The sequence below is a fragment of the Motacilla alba genome, chromosome 5 (assembly GCF_015832195.1).
Source record: "Motacilla alba alba isolate MOTALB_02 chromosome 5, Motacilla_alba_V1.0_pri, whole genome shotgun sequence".
Classification (NCBI taxonomy): Eukaryota; Metazoa; Chordata; class Aves; order Passeriformes; family Motacillidae; genus Motacilla; species Motacilla alba.
Genome location: NC_052020.1, coordinates 54,635,978 through 54,657,034, shown reverse-complemented (window position 1 = coordinate 54,657,034; position 21,057 = coordinate 54,635,978). Strand labels below are relative to the sequence as shown.

Sequence of the window (21,057 nt, the reverse complement as noted above, 5' to 3'; positions counted from 1 at the left end):
CTCAGTGCCAATGCCTGACAGAGGAGTCCCTGATTATATGTCTTCATTGTAATTAAACTGGGCCAGAGCCCATTTGCTGGCACTAAGAGCAAGTGGCACAGCCTGGCTCACATCCATACAGCTAAACTCTCTTCCTCCCATAACAGGATGGCTTTATCCTTTCTGCCTATTGGGAACAGCCCTTGGCAAGTGCTGCTCTCTGAACCCTGCCCAGACACAGCATCTCAGAGTACTCCCTAGGACAAGCCAAAGCTGTGCCAGGGAGCATGCTAATAATTAAACATTATAGACTGTGCTACAGGCCTTGGTGCTGTTTAATCTACTTGTAAAAATGCAGCTGAGAGAGTGGGAGAGGCAGTGTCCTTGCCTTCAGCCCAGGAACCCTCTCACAGTACAGCCAGCATGGTTGGTTTGGCCTCTGTGAGGACAGTGGTCCCTGAAGATGGAGCAAGAGCCTCTGGAAGCAGAAACCTCTTCCAAGCATAAACTTGGCTAAATGTGGGCAGGGTTTTTTAATCTAATGGGGGTGTGGGAAGCATGTCCTTGGTTAAATTTCTGTCCTCCAGCCACCACTGCCAGGTTTCTGCCCCCAGATATAATCATCCAGCCAAGGCTTTCCTTAGTATGAGTTAAAACCTCAGTTTTTTTCTGCTCCGCCCCTGAGGTGAGGATAGTAAAATTCAGCTAAAGGGGACACCCACATGGGAAATTTTAACTCCTTTAGTTAACATTTAGCAAAATTTTCTAGCAGCTGAGAGCAGGGTCTTACTGTGTTGAGGCAGCGTAAAGCGTTTTTGTAGTGAGTGATAACAGCTTCATCTGCCACAGGTGAGTGTGGGTATGCACACAGGCTGGGAGGGTGGTGCTGGCATAACCCCTTTGACAAATCACATTTACCTGAGACCAAATGTCGGGTCTCATCCCCAGATTGGGGTGACCCCGAAAGATGGAAAAGTCCCTCTTCCAACCCGTGCCTTCGAAGAAAGACTCAGTAGTCTTCTGTTGTCTGGTCTCAAGGTTGTTTATTGTTGGTTATCTAAGATTCTTCTCCCTGAACTGCTGTGGCCCGTTCAGCAGGTCAGACAAAGGCACACTGCCCTCCCAGGGGGCTGGTGCCATCTTTTATATAACATATTACGTACTACATGTTTATACTTTTTCCCCAATACCTACTATCTATATTGAACGGTGACTTTCTACTCTAAACCAATCTGTGAGTGCCAACATCACCAAAGACATGGAGGTTAGGAAGGAGAAAGAAGGAGGACAGGGCACTCCCAAATCCCCCTCCATCTTAGAACTCCTGACCCCCATGTACAAAACTTGGACCCCTGCGTAGAAGGCTTAAAACCCCCCTGTACAGCACTCAAAAATCCTTCCTTTCACTTCGTGACTACTTCTACTACAATACTCAAACTTTTGTGTGGGGCTTGTAATTCTTCATACAGAGCTGGTAATTTGCTCCACGGGCTAAGATCAAAACCCCACGTGTGTCTTTGGCTGCATGCCAGGGTCTCAGAGCCCCCTGCCAGCGGCTCTGGCCATCCAGGGCACCCAGAGGGATGTCCTGGGTTCCCACAACCAAACACATGCCAAATCAAATGGAAGGCCCTAAGCTCTTGGGATGGGGTTGGGAATAATCTTCTGAGCAGGGTTAGCGTGAAATTGTGCTAAGGCAGAGATAATGCTGGTCCGCTAGCTGCAAACCTGGGATTTTGCTCTGACCCAGGAGTAAATGCAATGTGGAAATCCTCTGTAACCAAATAGTCACCCCTCATGTTTTTATACCCTGAGAGGGTTTGAGATAATTAGCACATTCACATCCAGAGGTGTTACACACCTGGTGCCTGTATATATGTCTGTATGTTTATAGCCAGCCAGAATCTAACACCACTACATATTGAAATGGTCAAAGTAGAGAGGTAGGTTATTGCTGTTTCCATGGCTTTGAAAGTCTCATAAGCAGCCAGGAATAAAAACAATAAATAATTACTGTGTTACTGAATACTGATGTTATTTCTGAAATAACCATGTATATTTTCTGAAGGTTTTGCTTGTCTTTTAAGCCTGAAATAACAGGCAAGCAATGTCTGTAAGCCACTTTTTTCCTTTTTTTAAATATATGTATATTTGTAGATTGGATCACTGATGGATTCTCTGCATTAACAATGAATAAAAGGCTTGAAAGCTGCTTTTCAGTCAGCGAGTGCTGCCTGGAATTTGTCTTGGACTGCGATTTCAGGTTTGGCCCTGCAGTCAGTAATATGTTCATCATCTCATTCTTCATGGAACCATCTCCTTGTGTACAGCATGAGCGAGGATGACTGAAACTCGGGGGTTGCCAAAGTGCTCTGCATGCCATTTGGTCCTGGGTTGTCCTTGTTTCTTTTTCCCAGGCTGCCACCCTGGCAGTGTGTCCTTTCCCAGTGCAGTGAGGGCTGTGTGGGAGGCTGGAGCTGGGTTCTCAGCCCTGTGCCTGGCTGTGTGGTCTGACAGAACATTTACCTTCTGCAATGCAGCCCATGTGCCAGGCTGCACACCTTGCTCATCCTATCTAGTTCAATGATGTTGTTTCCTATAATTCCTTTTATTTTTTTACTCCCCTTAATCCTACTGTCTTTGTTTGAAACTGAAACAGATGTTCACATTACATGCATATTAGCACAGAGTAAGTCCATCTCAGGCAATGGAAAAAAAGCTGGTGGGATTGTCTTGTGTTACAGAATAAGTAATGGTGACTTTGTGTGCTCTGTGGGAACTGACAGGACTCTCTTGCTGAGCAGAATGGCAGCAGAAGACCATTAGTGCATGGATAAAGGAATTGTGTTGTCTCCTGGTGTTGTTCAAGTCATTGGGAAATTCCCTTTGACTCCAGCAGAGATGGGAGCTGAGCTGAGCCACTTGCCTTTTTATGGACACATTTTTCTTTTCAACTCAGAGATAAAGATTTTTGGAGGAGAAAGGCAGTGACTCTAAAGACAGGAGATGGCTGTGAAAGCAGCAATTGCCTTGGCAGATCTGAGCGCTGTGGGACCCAAACATAAATGCTTGAACAGGAGGGAAGAGAACTCGAAACTGGGACCCTCCTAGGAGAGAAATAGTGCAGAGCAAGTGAAGGGAAGCACAGGACAGCAGAGCAGAGGTGATGGGAAAGCCAGGCAGGCCATGGGGCTCAGCACAGCACAGAGCACCCAAATCTCAGACCTTTGATCTCACCCTGGTGTGGCACTTAGGTGGCTCAGCAGGCTCAAGGAAGAATGGTTATCAAAAGCCTCTCTGAAAGAGGGAAAAAACAGAAGTTAAAACACAGAGTCCATAATTAAAAACAGTCTGGAATCTTGCTCAAACAGCTCTAATGTCTTCTGCTGGTTTGTCACCCTTCACACCTTTCTAAGCTGCCCATGTGAGCACTGCAAGGCTGCAATTTGCTTCCAAGAGAAGCTGTGTTTTCTGCAAATTCAGAGCTGCTCTGGGCTTTGTGACTTTGCAGTTTTTGGTAGAATCCATCCAATTTTCTTTCTCCTCCTGCCCTGTGTGGGTGGAAGCCCTGTGGGGAGGGGAGCAAGGTAAACAGAGCTGAGCAGAAGAGGTTCAGGCAGGGTTTCCACTGGGGAAATGGAGATCTTGTGTTGGGAGCCAAGTGTCCTCAGCTGGACCCTTGCCAGCACCTTCTCCTCTCTTCTGCACTCAGGGAGGATTTAAGCCTTTCCAATACAAGCCAGTAGTAATAGCTGGGAGAGATCTTGGATTTCTATGGATTTTGGCTCATACCAGACTTCTTTCCACTTCCCAAGGAAAGTGCACTGATAGCTTGATTTATGCACCCACCTTTTGCTGGGAGTTAATGAACAATTTTATGACACACAGCTTTTCCAGCAGTATGTGCTGGCCTCACTGCACAGCAATAGTTGCACAGCAGATGTGTATGGCCATGGGACATCCAGCTGATGACAAAAGGTGTGGTGACAGGAGTGACTCTGCATTTCTCTCCTTTCTCTTCTTCCCAGGTTCTCCCAGGCAGGAAATACTGCCAATGGCAGGGTGGAAGTTCATGTAGCTTTTCTGTGGATTGAGCCTTCTTTCTGACTGTGTTCTTACATTTCAGTGAGGTAAGTCACCCCTTGAGGGACTTTGCAGCTGGCACAAGGCTGTGGCTCTGGGGGAAGTGTATCCTTGGGAAGCTCACTCATTTTGCTTGCTGTTGAGTCAGCCCACCATGTCTTAAGTGTCTGTGTTGACTGCAAAACCTCTGTCCAACACTCCAACAGGGTAAGTAAAAAGAAGCTGCAGCATTTTCTGGCTTAATTTCAGCAGTTTAATATTGTACTTAACCTCTCTAGCTTCCTTCTGTGAGCTTTGCTTGCGTGGGTGTTGGGGAACCTGCTTTCTGCTGTGTTCTGCCTTTTGCCTGTGTTTTCTACTTCAATTTGAGAAAGTTGTTGTTTCCCCAGGAGGATCTGGAAATCCTGGCACACTGAGCACTCAGTACCTGTCTTTGCTGGTCACCCTGGGGCACTAAAGTTTTCAGCCCCATTCTCAGTGCTAAGGTTTGTTGAGAATAGGGCCTGTGAGGTCTCAGAAGCAATTTGTGAATGGTTCTACTTAGGGGATAGGGATGTTGTGTAGGAAATGCCTCAGTTCTGCTGGAGAACACTTTACCTTGGATATCCTCAGCCAGCCAGCCCCATCCAATCAAGAGGAATTCCCCTCTGGTTTTTTAATTAACCATATTCCATATCTGGTGTTTCCTTTTTTAGAGGATGTGAAGAAAACACAAACCTAAATTTTCTGAACCTGTTTCTCTGTGAAGACTCAGCAGCTGAATGCTACACTTAGATTTGGAATAGACACCTGGATTCTCTGAAGGGACATCACTGATTTTCCCTCCTTTACTAAGATCCTTGTTCTTGTCAGGAACCTGAGATTCATGTCCCAGCACAACAAAAGGATCCTCAAGCATGTACCTGTCGTGGAAGCCACTGCAGGCTGAAAAAATGGGAGTGGTGGAAAGGAAAGGGATAATTCTGGAAATGTATTCCTAGGGATGCTGGAAGGAGGGAACTGACCACACCGAAGTGACAGAACAGCTCATTGTCCAGGGCAGCAAGGGACAGCCTCTCCCTGAGGGAAGGCAAGCTGGGGGATGAGGGTGACCCCAGCCTGGGCAGTGAGGGGTGCAGTCCTGCAGGGTCTGAACGTGGTGGGCAGAGCTCGATGGGTCCCTCAGCAGCGCCAGAGAAGGCAAGAGCTGCACCAGACCCACACAAAGGGTGCAGTCAGTAGGAAATGGATCCATGAGTCAGAGCTGGACACAAGGCTCCAACATGGATCCAAAGTCCATCCAAGATGGGACTGGAGACATGCAGTGGAGTGGTGCAATGCCTACACAAGCCAGTAATTTGCACTCATTTATTTTCTAACCAGAATGTCCTATGATTTTAATCTCTCCAATCTCACTTTGTTTTGGATGCCATATGACAGGAAAATAATGTGAACTGAGGACAAGAGCATGGGGTCTTCCCTAATATTCACTTCTGATTAAAAAAGAGATTGAAATTTTAAAATGGAATTTCATAAAGCTTTTTGAATCTCTGTGTCATAATTTAAAACAATTGATAGCCACACTAGAAGTAGTGTGCCTCAGGGTTATGGATTTTATTCAGTACGCAGGTCTTTGGGACAAACAATTATACAATCTTTTTCAGATAAATGGTATTATTAGAACAAATTTGCTATCCAGGTAGAGATGATCTGTTTCAAGTATTATCCAACAGTTTTAAGATATAAGTTGATATTCTTGTTATGATATGCATTTTCTTAACAACTCAGATTTATCCAGCAATAACAGACCAGCCTATATTGAACTGTCTTAAGGACTGAAGCACGTGCATTTGTTTTATTACAGTGTCCTTTTTATGATCAATTTTCATATTTATTTTGGTCTGGTGCTCAGGGGAGCAACATGCACCATGAGCAATTTAGAGATACTACTGAGTATAGCAGGATGAGAAATAAATAATCAACTCTTCATGAAGCTCAGCACATTTCCACAGTCACAGGTAGCATTCCTCCTTTTGCAAAACACTAAAAAGGTCAGCTTTGCAAGAGAAAGGCATGGATATTGCTGCTTATTCTCATGTTATCTCTGTTCCACACCACTAATCATGTTTGATTTATCAGTCAAACTTTCCATTATTAATGGAGAATAAAATTCAAGGCTTAATTTCAGAAGAACAAACCCTCTGCTCTTAGCACAGCCATTAGATTGTCCCTCTAATTGTCTCATTCACCTTTCCCCTTTGCATGGTAAATCATTTCTTCTAGGCTAACATTTTCTTCATAAATATTTGAATTTTTGGTTTTTAAATGGACAAAATTACCTAGAAAAGGACTCAGTGCCAGCTCTCTAGCTTTTGTAAGAGCAAGGAAAATCCTGCCCCCTGAAGCTGGCACCTGGGAAGGAGGGAGTCCCCTTGGTGAAAAGCAAGTAATGAAGCTGCACTGCGAAGCAAAAATCATCTGAGAGCAGAAAGTAGGGCAATCTTTTGAATATGAAGTTGTGAGCCTCCAAGGAGAACCTGTGAGTTAATTATTGTTAGGTTTCCAGTCTCTGGGGCCTCTTGACCGTGTCTTCCTTGCCTTCCTCCTTGACCTGCCAGGGCCTGCCCACACGGAATTCTTTGTCCTGCAGGTCCCTCAGCTTCTCACTACAACTTTTCACCTGCAGATTTTCACCTGCCTGCCCTCAGCTTTGCAGGGATGAGCAGGCTTGTGATATGGCTTACACTAAATTAACTTGCTTGCTCCCTGCTCCCTTGGCTCTTCCATTAGAAGGTAGCGCAGACATCCCCTGGAGATGAGAGAGAGAGAGCTCTGGAAGACATCCTTGGGAATACGAGCCTAAAAGACAGACTGGATTTTAGAATAAGAGTTTAAGATGTTTAAGTGATCAGCTCCTCTCCAGTGCTACACAGATTCCCTGGCTGCTTAAGAGTTTCAGGTGTGTGAAATCAGGGCATCTAACCAGTGACTGGTGACTCCAGGTGTCTTAATACTGCAGTGCATAAAAATGCCATACAGGGAACAAGAGATTAGATGTAATATATGGAAATTAGACAGCTTTGACATGTCTTTAGGCACCTGACATGGGATCAGCCAACCCGCTAATGACCCAAAATTTTGGCTCCACAAGTACATAGGGAAGCTGAGAGTTGGGCTCTCCTTTTAGAAGAAAAATGATATATATACTGTGACTCAACTGTATTTATATATATAAAATCAAGAGAAAATTTCCATCTGCTTTTAGTTTTGCATACAGAGAAACTTCAAAGGCTTCCTCACTGTTTATTTTTGTGAATGAACATGTAAAAACACACATACAACTGCACAAATACACAACTTGAACAGAGGAGGGGTGTATGCACATACACAGTTTGGTGGTGGATCTGAAACTGTTTTTGTGCAGCAAACAAGCCCCATGTTTCAGCCTTGACAAAGGGCACAGTCCCGCAAAAAGCACCGTTGTGTTAAGAAATTATATTTTTGAATAATGTAGGAAACTTCCTATATTGGAAGGGTGGGACAGGTCCCCTCCTGATGAGTCACAGAGGTGACAAACAGCTCTGGCCCCACAGGGGCAGCAGCCATCACCCTGCAAACCTCCCTGGGAGTCCTGCACAAGCTGCACACTGCCTGTTTGCATCTGCCAGCAGCAGTTTTCTGATTCCAAGCACCAAATCACTGCCTGGCACACATATTTCCCTTGGATGAACCAGTCAGTGCCTTGGTGACTGTCTGAAAAAGCTGTGCAAAGCCTGGCTGAACACGGAAACTTCTGCACCTTGTCTGTCTTGTGTGCAGGATGAACCACAGCAAATCCTAAGTCATCTCGTTGCACTTGGAGTAGTGACAACTCTCTGACACATGGAAAGGGGCCAGCTACCAGACCAGCTCAGTTTTCCTTGTTTAATCTCTTAAGCACATTTTCAGGCTTAACTGCTTGAGTGGCAGAACCCCCATCAGCAATTTAAAAAAGCAATTATTTTGAATCTCTTCAGAAAATATTTTTATCTGCATGATTCTGCTCAGTAGCTGCATATTAGAAATGGTATGAATCACTCCAAAATATTAATTGATAAGATTCAAGACCTTAAAAACATTATTAAGAGCAGGGTGTAAGGCATGCACAGTTTCATTCTGGCCAGGGGGGACACAGCATTTTAATGAAAGAGTGTTAATTATCACAAAGATGAGAGAAAAATCTTTAGTTGAAAAGTTCCCTGTATGATTGGTTGCGCTTTATGCCCTCCACTTTACACAAAAAGACATGTGAGGCGAGTTATAACTCTGCAAATCCCTACCGAAAAAGTCACTTTTCCAGAAAAGTATTTTTTTCATACCACTGTGCTCTTCTGAGCTACCATAGCAGAGGCATGAGTGGCAGCTCTGTTCCCTCTGATCTTCCTGCTCCTAACAGTTCTGTTTCTGTAAGAACCATCTATTGTCTGTAGTCGTTGAATGACATTTAGGAAAATTTCCATTCGTGTTTTCCTGTGCATGCAGTGAGTCTTCCAACATCCTCCACTGGTTATCGTGGAGTCAGAGATAAAAGAGACTCACTGGCTTGCCTAATTTGCTGCGCCTGCCTTTCTCCTGCTCAAGCTTGTCCTCTTTTTCAGAAGTGTTTACCTGATTAGCAGACACAATTACTGATGTGTGCACAAGGCTCAGTCCAGGTTTCGAATGTTCCCTGAACCTTTCCCTCCAGATCAAAGCTCCCACGTCCTCCCTCGCCAGATCAGCCTCCTGCTGAAGCCAGTGTGACTTTAGCTGTTAACTTTGGCCCACGAGCACATTCCTGGAGTGCAGAATTAGGAGAGGGCTCCAGCGTTTCCCTGCACCAGGACCGTTGTTGGAAGCAGAATCCGAGCCTCCGTGTTTCCACATTATCAGTCATTTGTGAATTCCTTATAATTTTTTTAATGACTTTTGCAGTGAGCAGTCAGATGCTATTAAAGTTTTACTGAATTAAATTGGAGAAACTAATTTTGCTCTTAGTATTTTATTTCAGTGTGTAACTTGATTTTGAAGGAGCGCTTTGTATCGCATGGCCGTTTGCGTTTGCTTTAGAAGCATAACATAAAGGTTTCCCTGGAGTCATGGAAAAATTGCCTTCTACGTCCCCTATCTAATTAACACCATGTATGTTGCCTAACTCCTTATAATTCACTCCTGAGCACAGTATATAGAATATGATTGGAAAAATAATTTGAAGCAATGAGGAAAAAAATGCCTTTTGTAATATATGTGATATGGCCAAATGCACTTCCAATCAAATTATATTAAGAAAAAGAAAGGACAGCACACTGAGATATCTGATGTTGAAAGGAAACACCAAAGGCTTAATTAAAAAGTATGCCTATGTTTTTAAAGGGCACTGTGTTTAAAGCATAGTAATGAAACCCTGCTTGCTGAATAGCTCGGTGACCTGTGTGTGTCTGGGCTGAGGCTGCTCAGCTCCCTGGTGAGAGCTCTGATCCTCCACCCCGTGGGTCACAGAGGAGCTGCTGAGCCCCCGGTGTGCTCTGGTGGGTCACGGGTTTCCAGGAGGGAGAGCAGTCAGCCAGTGCACAGTTAATTGCAGGGCTGGGGTCTGTGGTGAGGACACAGCAGATGAGCCTCTGCAGTCGAGTAAATCCAAGTATTGCCTTGCAGCTGAGGGAGGGGTAAGACTCTAAACCATCCTAACCAGATTGTGAGCACTGTCTGACCAGGCTCTGGGGATTTTTCATTCTTTTTTTTTCTTTTTTTTTTTTCTCCCTGTGGAGCCTGGAAAGCTAATATGATTTGCAGAGAGAGCAAGTGTCAGTGGACTTAATTCTTGCTGGTGCATCAGCAGTGGAACCAAATTCCAAATGAAGGAGTTAACCCCTTCCCCTCCACAGATTTATTGAGGTTAATCAGACCATGCATGCATAAGCCAGGGCACTGCTGAAGGCAGGAGGGTGGGTATGCATCCTGCATAAATTAAATGTGGAGGCAGAGCTGGGGCACATGCAAAGGACTGAATCCATCCACAGTCATGCAGAAACAGCGCTTGTCACATCAACCAAAGGCAGCCTTTGCTCATGCAGCAAATTTGGCACCTTTCCTCACAGCAGGACTTGGTTCTGATCTGCTCCCTTCGTGTGAGGTGAACACTCCCCCCTCCACCTTTCCTGTGGAGAGGGAGCTCATGTGAGCCCCCACAATCCTCTTGCTTTCAGATGTTTCCCACTGCTGGGCTCTCTGCTGAGCTTGTCAACACTGGTTGTGTCTGGGTTTTAAGGTCATGTTGCACTTCCTGACTAGAGGGAGAGTGGAATAATAGATAAATATATATTCATATTTTCTATACATTCACTCCAAAAAACCCATTCCCTTCTAAAGCTTTTTAGTGGATATGGTGCCATTTCCTGAAGGAGAAGCAGGGGCAGTAGAGGGTTGAGAAGGCAACTAGGAAAAAAATGCTTTTGATTTTAGCAGAATTGATGTAACATAAATACAGACTTAAGTGTTTATTTTGTCAGAAAAAGGAAAATGTCCACCCTGATTTGGTCCAGGACAGGAGATGTCCATGAGCACCAAAATGGGTAGAACTATTCCAGACTGTGGAGAAACACCAAGTCTTAGGCTCATAATTTCACTTGGAAAAGTGGACTTTGGAGGTGTCTGATAGATGTCTCACATGGATAAGGAAAGAAGACACAACCTTTGACAAACTGGTAAGAGCTTTAAAAGAAAGGTGACTGGTGTGACAGTCATAGTGGTCTAAGAGATACAAATCAGGCATTTTGGGATGAAGCATTTTGCATCAGAAATCAGTAACCTGGCTTTAGCAAAAGACAGCTACAACAAATGCACCTTCTTAAGCCAAGGCTACCACAATTCCTCCTCCCTGTATAAATCCAGACAGTCCTACTATGGATATTGCATGTAGGGCCTAAGATGACTTGACATCAAACTTAAAATAGTCCCCTCCCTTTCATAAATTTTGATTTTTTTTTCTTTCAGGAGGAAACAGACCTGCCTCCTCTTTTGCTTTCTTATTTCCAGATGTGTAGGATTCGAGAGTTCCCTCTTCTCTTCCCAACCCTGGCATTTTTGCTGCATGGATTTCAGGGCATCTGCATTGAGTGAGTTGGTCACTCTGCCCCTCACTTGTGAGGTGCTGGAGGACTCTGCTTTCAACTCAGAAATGCTGCAGACGCTTGACACACCAAAGAAGTCAAGTGAGCAGTATGAGATGTTTATTAATTGGGAGATGCAGATCTCATATGCTGAAATGGAGGGTAGAGAGTAATTGTTTTAGGAAGCAAATGTTTCAATGAAACATAGGCATTGCTGCCTTTTGCTAAGGGGAGGGATCGCTTGCAAACCAATTCTTTTCTGCATTAACCAAATTTCTTATTGCACTGGATAGATCTCTCATTAAATCAAATTTCTTACAGCTCTAAACTGCAGCTGTCAGTTCCTGAATCAAATATATTAACTATTAAACATGTCACCTGCAAAATGGCATCAATATTCTCTTCCAAATTTATAGTGGTTGTTTACAGATCCCTGAGCTGATGAAGAAGGTACAAAAAAAGACTACAATTTGGGATAACATAAAATGCACCAAGCACATTCGTGGGTGAATTGAGATCTTCTTTCCTGGTCACTGCAAATGCAGGTTTATGCCTGCAAAGCTCTTCCTTTCAACTTCTCTTTTAGGGCAATGGTATATGCTCATGTAGTGTGGCACTAAAACTGTTTAAATGAGCTTTGCTTATGAGGATGGTAACAAATGGGCTGGTAAGCAGAGCTCAGTAGAAATTGAAGCTTTTCAGGAAAAATAATGTATAAATGGGGCCAAGTTAGGTTTCAAGGTTTCCCAAAGAGTGGAAGTAGAAGGTAAAAGAAAGAGGGACTAGGATCTTGAAATATGTTCAAGATTTTTTTTTTTTTGAGGCCCATTTATATTCTGTACTTAAGAACGTCCCTTGACCCTGGTTTTCTAATCTTCTAGACCAGGTGTGTATCTTGGCCTCAGGCCTGGATTTTCCTTCCATGGAAAGAGGTGTCTGGTAAGGATGTCTGTGTGTGTCCAAGCTGCTTTTCAGGACAAGGTAAGAAGTTGGGTGTTTGAATAGAGAAGTGTTCCCATCTCACTCTACAAACAGCCTAAATTCCTTGGGTTGCCCCAGAGCTTCAGAGTTTAGGGACTTTCAAGCTCCCTATGTCCTGTAAGCCCAGTGAATCAAAGAGGGTCAAAAAGTACCCCAAGCTTCTGTGGGTGAGTTCTGTTTTCCAAAAATAACTTTTTTTTTTTTTTTTTTTTCTTTTTACTTTTGAAAGGACCTCTCTTTTTATATGGAAAGGTTAAAACCCAAATGTTTGAACTCAGGTTAGTGTGCTGGAGAGCCAGTTCCAAATATTTTAACTTGATCTCCTTTCTGGTTAAGATCCATGGACAGCTTCTGAGCTGTGCACTCTCAGCAGGAACCATTGCTGCAGGAACAGTCAGGAGCTGAGCTCAGGCACACAGTCAGGCTGGGGCTCAGCAGAGTGTGGTTTAATTCCTTGAGCTGACACGGCTTTCCTGTGTGATTCTTGGCAGAGCACCAAATCTCCGTGGGCCTCACTCCCAGTCTGCAAAATCACACCTCTCGGACCTGCTGCCTCGAGAGAGAGCTGGGAGAGGCCATTTATTGTTGTGTGTTTATAAATTGGGGGCTTTCCTTTTGGACAAGGCCCCCAGACAATCTCCTAACACCAATCCTGAGATAAAGCAGGCAGATTATCTTAAATAGTCTGGCAGATGCTGGAGAGGCTCCAGCTATGGAGTGGTCGGGAGGAACAACACAAGGTGCTAGCACAGCATTGAAAAGACTCACTGTCCTTTTGTAGCTCACCCCTTGTGAGCAGCCCATGATTTATTTATTGAGGAGCAGTTTCTGAGTCACCTTCTTCTCCACATTATGAAAACACTGTGAAAGTGAGTCATTTTGAGGAACACAGCCTGCAGCACTCAGTTCTCACCCAGCAGCCTGGAACAGGAGGAGGAGAGCCCAGTGGGTCGGTTTGGAAGAGAGAGAGAGTGGGAGATGCAGCTTCCTTCTCTTCAAGCCTTGTCATCTGACCTTGGGAAAGTCACGCAGGATTCAGGATTTAGACTATAAACAGAATGGTGGCCTGGCTTTGGCTTTCTCAGAAGGGTGTTTTTAATAGAGTGACACCGTTAGAGATGTGAGACTGTCAGCTGCTGTGGTAACAGGGTCCTTTCACAAGCCTTGGATAGGGAGAGTGATAAAAGTGGAGACGCAATAACTGATTCTATAAGTGTAAAAGGTGACTTCAGAGACAGCCAGGGTCAGCTGTTCCCTGTTTGCAGGGGATTGGAGAAGAGTCTTAAAATTATGGCAAGGAAAAACAGAGCTTAAATGTTAGATAAAGCCTCCTCGAAGTGATGTGTGGAATGCTGAAATGGATTGTCTGGGGACAGGGTGGACTCTCCAGCCCTGGGATTTTAACCCTGGTTAGATGCACATCTGTTTGGGATGGTTCAGGTGGAGCTGCTTCAGGCTGCTTTTTTCTGGCTCTGTGCAGAAAAGAGTTGACTGCTTTCCCTGAGCAGGCTGACCTTTAGTGAGATCCTCTACTACTAACTGCCTCAGCATATCAGAATGCAAAGAAGACAAATATTTAATTTGCCTAATTATTTGCTTTGTTCCTTTCTGTCCTGCTGTTCTTTGATATCTTCCCTTCCACTACTGGCACAGCTAAGAAAGCTCTGTTCCTTCCCGTCTGCGTAAAACTTGCCTCTCCATCCATCAAACCCTCCTGTGATTGTGATGTTGTTCCTTGCTGCCCCCCAGACCATCTCCAGCTGTAGAACTGCCTCCACCCTACAGGCATCATGCAGCTGTTTTCAGCTGCACACATTTTCTAATTAAGGTATTTGATAAAGACTGGCCTTTAGAGTGTTCAGGCTTTCTGGATGCTGCTGCCTGCTGTTTGGAAGGGGCATTAGCAGGGCTGGGACCCTGAAACCTTCCTGAAGATTTAATTTCACAAATGGGAGCTTCCTGCTAATGAAGAGCAAAGAATACAGCACCAAGATGAAAGCCCTCTTCTGTAGCTGGCATTCTTTCACTATTCTCATGATGTGAGCTGGAGCAAGTGTCCCTTCTGTGTCCTCTCTGGCAGAGCTGTCCCTGCTCATTTCCAGCCCATTTATGCAGCACAGCATCCGTGCAGGCAGTTCTCTTCCCTCACCTTTCCTCTGTGTGGCTGTAGTCTGGGTTTTGCTCTGCTCAGGCATTCTGCTCCCATGCAGCAAACTTCCCTCCTGCCACACCTGAGGCTCCCTGTCCTGCTCCGTCCATGTCACACCCATCCCTTCCCTCTCCTTCAGCCCATGGGTTGGGGCTGCACATCCCAAGAGACCTGAGGGACACCCAGGGAGAAGTGTGAGTAACTCTGGTCTGATGAGTCCCCTCTGAGGATTTTGGCTTTTCCGCTCTTGCCTCCGACAGTGAGGTGGTATCTCCAGTCAGCCTTGTCCCTGGTGACAGTCTATCCTTGCAGGGAGCATGAGGGCTGTCCATCCCTCTCCTTTCTGCTGGCTGGCTTAGCAGGAGGAACACTGGAGCATTAGAAAGCAGGATGTCAGTGAGTTGGAGCTGCTTGGAAACCACCAGCCTTTCATGAGCAAAGCAGCTGAAGCCTCACTCACGTGCTGGAAAACATTTATCCATGGTGCCCTCTGGGGAACAAACTGCTCCCCAGGCAGGTGCTGCCAGCTTGAAACCCCAGGAGGTGAAGGTACCATCTGTGTTGTGTCCATGTCCCTGACACAAGCTGAGACATCAATCCCAATCTGGATTGGGTCTGTTTGTGAAGGCAGTTGATTAATTTGGGTTCAGAACATTTGCTCACTCTGCTTTATGCATGGTCAGCTGTCACTGCCTGGGAAGACAATTGTGAGAGTCTGTGTGGCATTTCCTGCACACTGGGCAAGGTTGGTTAGGAGAGCAAATAAAACTCAAGGATGTATACACACTGGGACAAAAGGTCCTTAGGATACCACCTTGTGAGTGTTTCAGCATTTCACAGTTATCTTTCAGCAAGAAAGGAGAAAAGCATCTCTTTCTTAGACTTGCAGAGTGTCTGAAGGATGCTGAGTGCCCTCTGCATCAGCCACATGCAGAGCTGGGGGCTGGAAAACCTCTTGGATGATCACAAGGACACAAAGGCGTGAGCTGGCCCACGGCGAACGGTCACACACTGCAGCTGGGGCTTTCCACCCATCAGAGGTGTGAGTGTCTGCAGCAGTGAGAGAGTGAAAGCTGCAGACTAGTTTTAAGACAGAGGTTGATGGATTTTTGAACAGTCTCCTGAGTCCTTCCAATCCTACATTTCTAAAAAATATACCAGAGAAAAAGAAGAACCTCAGAGGGGATAAGAGAAATGCAAGCCGTCTTTGAAAAGAGACTGTGAAAAATTAGAAGTGTGGGATGGAGAAATGAAAGATAACATGCTAAGAGTAAAAAAAGAAAAAAAAAATCCTCTGAAAAGCACCCACACCCTCTATCAAATGGTGCAGAGAAGGTAAATCAGGCTTTGCTGCTCCCCCTGCTTGTCAGACAGGAGCTTCCAGTAACTCTGAAAGGTGATACATGGCGAATTTATCCACTGAGCCCCACAGAGATGCAGAGCTCAAGGAACCTGTGGGGAATGGCTGCCATTAGGCATCACCAAGGCAGAGAGCCCAGCAGGAAGGAGTAGAAGTGGATAGAGCTGGCGAGACCGTCTGTGGTTATATGTGAAAGGATAAAAATAAGCATTATAAACTTGCATGCTTCCAGGCACAGGCAACCTCAAACTCCTCAGGGTGAAGAAACTTCCCTTATAAATAAGTTATTCCATAACTGTTCATGGCATTAGCTACTGTCAGAGACAGGATACCGGACTAGATGGGCCCCTGGCAATTCCTCTGGAGAAGCTCTTTCCAAAATAAAGACCCTAAAAAAATTCCCTGTAACAAAGAAGAAATTATTGAGTTGTTTATTAAATAAATTAATTTGAATAGGGGGAACAGCAGTTCCTTTGTTCCCCCCTGAGTTTGAACTGTGGGTCTCAGAAGGGAAAATGAAACCACAGCTCCGAGAAGCAGAATAGCATCCTCAGCTCTTGCCTCTTCCAGAATAAAAGACCTATATTTAGAGGATGCCAAGTATTAGAGATATACTGAGCTGGCAACTGGTTTTGGCAAATTTCCAAACCCATCTGATTTTCCACTTAAGTTAGACATTTCAGTAACACAAGAAGTTGCAAAGAGAGCTGAAAATAGTGTTTTGCTATCTTTGCAGCCCAACCTGCTGCAGTTAACACAGTTTGGGGAGGAAACGGGTAATAGCTTTTGTGTCAATCAATATTAAGCAGCATCTGATTTTAGTATGGGTGTGTTTTCGTGCATATACTCACACACAGTTAAGTGCATCACACATTTAGTGTGCATAAACAGGGTGTATACAGGGTAAGGAATATAGGCTTCTCCATCAGGTTCACTGCTTGCTTAATTAAACATTCATTCACTGTCTTTTGACATCTATCTATCTAATCTATCTATCTATATATATCTATCTCTATCTATATCTATCTATATCTATCTATCTATCTATCTGTCTATCTATCTATCTATCTATCTATCCATCCATCCATCCATCCATCCATCCTGGGGCTTACCTAGCACAAGTCTATTACAACAAAAGTCAGGCTCTAAGTCTGTGCAGATTTCAGCCTTTTTGATATGAAAGGTCAAACAGCTGTTTTAAAGGACAAAGACAGATGCCTGAGACCATGATAAAGCATGGAAAATGCTATGTCTGAATCTCTGTAACAATTGCAGACTTCTCTGGTCAATATTTTGCAGATACCTCACCCTGACACGACAACCATGCCAGGTACAAATTGCATCTTCCTTGAGGAGAAGTAAGTGGGGTTTATAGCCACCTTCCCAAGTATCACAGAGGAAATAACAGCAATTTCTGTAGTGAGCCTTCCATCACTCTGTGTAATCCCCTGTTCCTTCTCTCTATTTTAAATTGATCATACATTTTGCATAGACTGTTTGGGCTAGTGATTCATATTCTTGTTCTCCATCTGAGAATCAATCTTTTCACAGAGGAAAGTTATAGTTCAAGCTTTTATTTCTGCATTGGTCTGATGTGGTTCAAACATATTTATCCTACCTCTTGAGTTCTCTTTAGGGGTGCCTTTATTATGATGTCATCTTCCAGGTGCAATCTGCAGCCAGATTCATATCCTTCAGTATTTGTCCCTATGCCTTGTGTTTCCTAATGGCTGTTTCAAACGTGTTTCAAAGGCTTAAAATCAGCAATGGAAAATTTTAAGCACAGAAACTCAAGTAGAGTTTAGAATAAATCAGGGCTGCAGTAGTTTCAATCTGCAATGAGAGGACCTCATTGTACCTCGGATACTGCCTCGTATCAATAAACATTTAAGGCTGGGAAAAGAGAATCCAAGCAGACACAAACTCAGAAACATCCAAGTGCAGTTTCAAAATGCATCACAATGATTCATGTAAAAATCATGGCCTTCCTGGGTGGACTGCAGGTGGTACGAGTTATTTTGGTCATGCTGGAGTTTTCCTGATTGCACACTTCCATCCTGGGCTGGTATCAGCCACCTCACCTGCATGTCAGGGCATGTGTGGGTGGCCTTCACTGCAAACTTGTTGTTAGGTGTGGGTGGAGAGACCTGAGGATAAGTCAGATAGTCTGTCATCAGATATGATGCCAAGAGTGCTTCAAAGTCACTCATTCCTGAGTGGCAGGGCCTCCTGACAGAGTCCTTGTCTAATCTGACAGCTCTGACAGCTCTAGGAAAGGCTCGGGGAGGAGCCGACCTGTCAGACCTGGGGAAACAGAAAATCCAGCAACGCTCACTAGTCCAGGATGCCACTGAGTCAAAAGGGGTGATGGGTGTGAGTCAAAAGGGTGGTGATGTGTTTGAGAGAGGTGGGTTTTTCCTGTGTGATCTGTGAACACCAGGGCATCTTGGATCTTCTTCCAAGGGGTTTTAAAAAGAAACATCCAGAAAAGCAAGTCTGTTACCAGTGGCTCATGTGTAAGGCAGCTATTATTGTTAATGTGCATGTGACAAAGATTTTACCCTCTCATTAGTAGGGAACAATTATGAGGTCATTGTTAGCTAAATATTATCCTCATTTTATCATCCTCTTGGATATACAAGTTGACATTTCTAAACCATTTATCAATTTTAGCGCAGTGCATGAGCACTGCACAGGAAATATAGAAATGCTCCTTTTCTCCAAGCATTAATAAAAAGATTTGTTTCAGCCTATTTTTAAACATTTTGGTGGTGTTTTTTTAATATCATATATTAAAAAACCCTGGCAAATTGCTAGAAATGTCAGCTTAGATCAACGCTATATGGCCAAGTGATGTGAGCAAATATATAAATGAAAGTTTCTCTTTCAGACACGTCAGAGATTAAGACGTGACCTTCAAAACTGTTCAGTGGCAACTAGTTCAGCAGACTGAGGCTGTTAAAGCTAAGCAATTGCCTGCATATTGATTCCTGTTTGAAGGGGATAGATAGAAGCCAGGATAACTCCATCTCCAATTTAATCCCTCCTTTGGAAATTCCTTGCCCTATTCATCTTTGCTAGGGTTTGTTTTGTTGAATGTGTTCTTCAGGAATAAGGCCTTTTTTGGCTCAGGAGAGGGTCCTCCAGCACAGCCATCTGCAACATTGCTTTTAGAGTCTTTTGTGTTGTTTTATTTTCCTGTTTTCTGCTTCATTATCTTCCAGTTTTACTCCTATTATTTTTCTTAGGAAGGCCCACATTCTCATTCAAACACTTTGTATCCCTTGATATAAAATGACCATTCATTTAAAGACCTAGTTCTGTCATCTTAAGCCATTCCATGAAAATTGTGCTCTTGTATGTTCTATTTGCTGTTGAGTGATGTTGGAAACAAATTACACTGGCCACCAAATTAAGCACTTGGTGTTGATTTCTTTTTTTCAAATTATTACCTGAAATCTCAGCCTCACAAAATCAATCAGTGCTTGCAAAACTGAGTTGTGATCTCTCTTTCTTTTGCCACCAATTAAGAAATCTGCTGTCATGACAATGATATCGAAGAGGCACGAGTTGAGCAGAATGGCTCTTGCTGTCTCTCTGCAGAGCTGGGAGGAGCAAACATGTACTGGAGGCTGTAAATTGAACAGATGCTGTGCAGAGAGTGTGCACATGGGTCACAATGCTGGGTTTACAGAATCACAGAATGGTTGGGGTTGGAAGGGACCTTTAAAAGCTATCCATCCCAGTCCCCCTGCCATGAACAGAGACACTTTCAACTAGACCATGTTGCTCAGAGCCCTGTCCAACCCGACCTTGAATGTTTCTGGGGATGAGACATCTACAACCTTTTGTGCTGCAATTAAACTCAGGGGGAGGATCCCATCATGCGTCCCACGCAGTGTTACTGTGAGGGAATTCAGCATACAGAACACAAAGATTAAACTTGGGAATCAGGTGTGTTGAGTCAGAAAGTGTTATTTTTCACAGGTGAGGGTTTTTTTTTGGTTAGTTTCTTTGTTTAACATTACACTTTGGCAACCCAAAGCACAGTGTTCCTTTTGAAGTTCTGACTTACTGCCTTGTGACAAGGCAGGATTTTGGGATAGGCAGGAGCCCCAGGATGTAAACAACATGCTAGAAAACACACTGCTCAGGGCTTTCTACTGAAAGGACTTTCTGTCTTCTTGCAGGGCTGAAAAAAAGAATAACTTCCAAAGGAACCACAGCACAGCATGGAAAAACATGTCAGTAATTGCACAAGACGCAGTCTGGGTCGATGCCGTATCTTTATGTGCTTGTCTGCCTGTTCAGTACGGAGACATTTCTGCATGCTGCACCAATTCCTGGGCATATGTACCTCCTGAAGGGGACTGCCAGCAGGAATTCTCCTCCTTCAGTCCTTTTGCCTGCCTGTGCTCAGATCCTCTCACACACAGCTGCTGCCAAGCCCTATCTGTGACCTCAGCCCAGCGAGTGCGTGCGTGGGCACAGCTTTGCACTTCTGGTGCTTCAGTGGCGTGTGATGCTCACTGCCTTATGCTCGAATGGCTGTGATTTGATCTCTGATATCCCCACTCAGACTTGAAAAGAAGACAGTTTCCAGAAAGTGCTGCAGAGCCCCAGGCCAGGGAGCTGCGTCACAGCAGCTTCCCACAGGAAGGGAGGTGTCTGCACTGACCTTGTGCTGATGAAATCCTTGGCTGATCCCGACAAGGTTCAGCTCCTGGAATATTAGTGACAAAGCTGACATCCTCCGGACTCTGTGGAGCATGACTGGGAACAGCACGACCTGCAGAGCCCAGGACTGGGAAGCACAATTAAATAAATACCCCCTTTTCCCGTGCATAAAGGGAGAATTGATACTCTGGTCAAAAAGCCAAGTGCTGTTACAGCAGTTCTTCATTATAGGCATGTGCTTATTGGCTTTAATAAAGTGTCAGAGAGGATGTCTATGCAGATTTGTGGAACAGATATTAAAACATCCTTTAAAATGATTTATGGTGTAGGGTTGAGGTCGCATGAGAAGTCCAGCGGCTCAAATAACAAATAGGAGCAAAGATGTGAAATGCATCTTTGGTGTTTTATATCTCAGCAGATGACTTTTCTCCCTGTAAAAGGAGAGTGTAATCACTTGGCAGATCTGGAAGATCTCTACGAGGCACTGTAGACTGCATCCTTAAGGGAGGAGAGCTGTTTTACAGGGATACACTTAACCCTTTGACCTGATGAGTACTCAAACCATCATCTCTATTTATCTCAGACCTCCAAAGGAATTTTTGGGATCTAGTTGGTGAACATGCCATTGCAAACACCTGGCCTGAACCTGACCAGAGATTGTGAGCTTGTGATGTCTCTCTGAGAGCAGCAACATCAGGCTTTCTCCAAGCTGATTACAGGAA

General features: G+C 44.4%; 1 long non-coding RNA gene across 1 annotated transcript; it reads left to right on the top strand.

Moving 5' to 3' along the window:
• The first annotated feature begins 662 nt into the window (after positions 1-662).
• On the top strand, positions 663-20,614 carry LOC119702022. The gene is made up of 3 exons (XR_005257226.1): positions 663-828; positions 4,008-4,109; positions 19,849-20,614. It is a non-coding gene; the product is annotated as an uncharacterized LOC119702022 (long non-coding RNA).
• The last annotated feature ends 443 nt before the right edge of the window (positions 20,615-21,057 follow it).